Genomic DNA, 3764 nt, shown 5'->3' with positions numbered 1-3764 from the left:
GAATTATGGCTTTAGTTGGTCCAAAGAATGTAACTATGTTTAAATTAAACAATTTGCTTATGTTTGTGTATTAAAAATAAAAGTGTTGTGTTGGAAAAAAATAGAAAAAGTCAGTTTTTACATTTAAACAGCTCGCTTAATTAACATGAATGAAAGGAAGTTGTGTTGCTTCTGTAGTACTGCATTTTGGTCAATAGGTGGAGTAATTTCTGCACATGCGCAGTTTCAAAACAACACAGGAAGTAAGAAGATTTAAACCACAACGATCACTCTCAGCTCGGCGCCATATTATGGCAATCAAAAGATGAAGATTACAGTACAAATTGAGAATGTGCACAAAGCTTTTCCCAATGTGGACACACAGGTGAGATTTCTTTTTACTTTTTATGTATTTATACTGAGGCTGTGACAACATTTGAATCATAAATGTACTCTCTTGGAATACTATGTTGTGTTTGTGTATAGTATTGCTATGAAATTGCCATGTTCCCTGTGTCTTTTCCATATTATAGACAGATAAATGTATAGTTTGTTTTGCATTCCTGTGAAATGTTATACTTGGTATATATTAACTTCCCCAAAATAAAGTTGCAAACGTTTGTAGTAAGGAATAATTAGTCAGTTAGAATAGTCTAAGCTTTTCACTCATCATAGCACACGTGCTGCTGATAATGTAACAATAAAAGTGATTTGATTTTTTATTTGATTTGATAGTCTTTATTTTAAATGAGTGTCAAGCAGTTTGTCGAGTTTGAATGCCAGTTTTGATAACTTACATAAAGTTTATTAAAATGTGGTGTTGGCACATTGTTATTTATTATCTAATTGTATTATTCAAGCCTGTTAACTTAAAAAAAATCAGCAAAAAAGCATATGTGACACTTTAATAGTATGACATCTAGCATGATGACATATTTAATGTAAGCTTATTTGTTTGGTCATCTAACACGTTTAAATTTTTAAGTTTAGTAGTTTGCTATTTATATTATTATATTTTATTATTTTAAATCTTTGCTCACTCACATCTATTTTCTCCCTCACAGGTTTACAGCTCAACCTCTAAAGTCCCATATCTGGCTGAGGAGACTGTGGATCATCCAGGTACTATGCCTTTAGATGCCTATACACACATTAAAATGATGTACAGTAAAAATTACTAGTAATTTTAACTACTAATTACTTAGTAAATTACTAATTGTCATTTCATGTCATTTAGAACATCACCAGTGGAAAAAAAGGTGTGAATGCATCCTCAAAGCCCCTAAGTGAGGGAGTACAAGGTAAGCTATTTTATTTATTTATTTTTTTTAAACATTTTGTATTTTCCTCTTAAACCAATTCCTCCTTTCATCTTTGATCTGTTGGTAAATGTTTTATTTTTTTACCTGACTTTTTTAGGATGCTGGGCATGATGAAGCGCAAACCTTGATGTGCAACACCACCTTATGAATCTACAGTTACATTAACATTTAGCAGACTCTTTTGTCTAAAGTGACTTACAATTGAGGACACATTCAGCAAATCAACAAGAAGAGGCGATACACCCAAGATGTGCTAATTATACAAAAAAATTTAAGAATTAAGAATGCTTCTACATGTGGTTTGTCAAGCCCACACACCTGTGTGAAGCAGACTTCATGCACAATGTTTTGTTTTTTAGATATAGGGAGTGGTTGTAAGAAAGTGTCTGGTGCAAATGTGCAGAAATGGTGCAAGTGTCAGAGAGATGAATGTGTGTAGCTATTGCATGTTCTGTCATGGTTGGTCTAATTTATGGTGTAGTGCTGATCGTGTTACTTTGCTTTAAAATGTTAATCTTTCTTTGAACAACTGAAGTGTTATCTGCTTTTTCAGTGTAAAGAAGGTACAGTATAGTTTACAAAAGAAGAATTAATTTTTCTAAGTATATTTTTGATAAATCATTTGAAGGCAGAACATTGTTTTTGAATGTTTTTGTAATATTTGAAAAGTATTATTTTGAAAAGTGTATTTTATGATGTTTTTCTAAGCATATTTTTAAAATCATTTATTGTTTTCAATTTGCTTCATACTTGTATTACTATTATTTTAATAGTATTAATATTTTAACTTATTGTAATAAGTGAAGATACAGATAAAGTTAGTATTTGGATTTTGATAATCATTTTATTGCTGGAAAATGTGTAAAACTGTAAAAATGCTATTGAATAAACTCAATGAAACGGAAACAGTTTTTTTATTTGGTTAAACATAACTATCAATTTTACAATAATTGAACTTAAATAACTACATTGATTAAAGCTAAATTATAAATGTTACGTTGATTGAACTAAACAACATTACATTACCTTTATGTAACTAACTTAAGTTCACTAAAATTAATATTCTTTCTTAAAGGTAACTTAACTCGGTTACGTGGAACCAGTGGACAAAAAAAAGTTAATTAACGCCAACATATCATTTTTTTGAGTGTAGTAGGAAAAACAAACACCATGGAAGTCAGTGGTCACATGTTTTCAGATTTCTTGAAAATAGATTGTTTTCTGTTCAACTGAGGAAAGAAACTTTGGAGTTGGAAAAAGTAAAGGATGGGTAAACAGAGACAAAATGTTCAGTTTTGGGTGAACTATCTCTTTAAAACAGTTCCTTTTATGCTACATTTAGCTATTTTTTCAACAGAAAATTGGCGTAAAGTATAGCCTAAAGTCATGTTTCCTGGAAAACTAAGAAGGATATGCTTAAAACAAGAACAAATCTGCCTGTGAGGTCAAAAAAAAAGAAAAAAAAAACTTTGGTTCATTTTCGAATTTAGCCTTTCTTTTCTTTTCTGACTGGCATGCTTTTTAAGTACAGCTATAAACTCTTGATACTTTTTTTAACAGGGCTCAGTTGCCTTTAATATAAATAGATCACAAGTAATCAGGTAATCACATCTATAGTCGTTTCTACCAGGGGCAAAAATAGAGAAATACTGAGTAAGAAACTGATTTATTGCAGAGCTAAACGATGGTAAAGCTATGGTTTCAAGCCTTTGTATTCACACATATCCATCATTTTTCCTAAGTGTTGATAAAAACTGACTGGACATTATGTTAAAACTGCAGGCATTGTACATTCTGTTGTGTTGTTTTAGATTTATATAAGAGATCCCACATAGAAACTTCTAGTCTTCAACTGAGGCTCATGCTGTTTTTTATTAATACTGCAAGTAATGCTGTGAAAAACTATTTGTCTTCTGTGAAAAAATAAATAAAAAAATCTCTCCTCCTCTTTCTCTCTCTACCTACGTTTTCTGCCAGGAGACAGAGCTGGAGTTCGTGGGCAGAGACTCCTCTGGACCTGAAAGGAAAGACTGCAGACAGCGAACGATTCCAGGTCTGGGAGAAAAATGTTGTAGAGGCTCTCAAAGGGAAAGTGAGCAACGTGGACGAAAGGGAAATCAGAGCGCGCGCGCCATCTGTCGGTGAATGTCGGTCAGTTACAGAATGACGCATTTATTTCTTTTCTTTTTAGTCCCTTTATTAATCTGGGGTCGCCTAAGCGGAATGAACCGCCAACTCCAGCATATGTTTTACGCAGCGGAAGCCCTTCCAGCCACAACCCATGACTAACAAACGACGCATTTAAATGTCTAAATCGATTCATTTGAAACTTGAAATTGTTTTCTTACTTTATTCATGTGAGATAATTACCAAATAATGAAATTCCTTAAATATGTAATAACACAAATAATTTTATATTATGAATTATAAATTTACGAATTTATAGACTCGATTTCTGCAGGT

At 32.1% G+C, this 3764-nt stretch overlaps 1 long non-coding RNA gene across 1 annotated transcript; it reads left to right on the top strand.

The window, feature by feature from the left end:
• The first annotated feature begins 235 nt into the window (after positions 1-235).
• LOC147842657 (uncharacterized) lies at positions 236-2207 on the top strand. Its single transcript, XR_015498087.1, has 4 exons — positions 236-364; positions 1044-1101; positions 1217-1280; positions 1399-2207. It is a non-coding gene; the product is annotated as an uncharacterized LOC147842657 (long non-coding RNA).
• Positions 2208-3764: the final 1557 nt, after the last annotated feature.

This window comes from Danio rerio, chromosome 8 (assembly GCF_052040795.2).
Source record: "Danio rerio strain M-AB ecotype USA chromosome 8, GRCz13ab, whole genome shotgun sequence".
Classification (NCBI taxonomy): Eukaryota; Metazoa; Chordata; class Actinopteri; order Cypriniformes; family Danionidae; genus Danio; species Danio rerio.
Note: the sequence above shows the minus strand (reverse complement) of the source record. Positions and strands in the feature narration are given on the sequence as shown.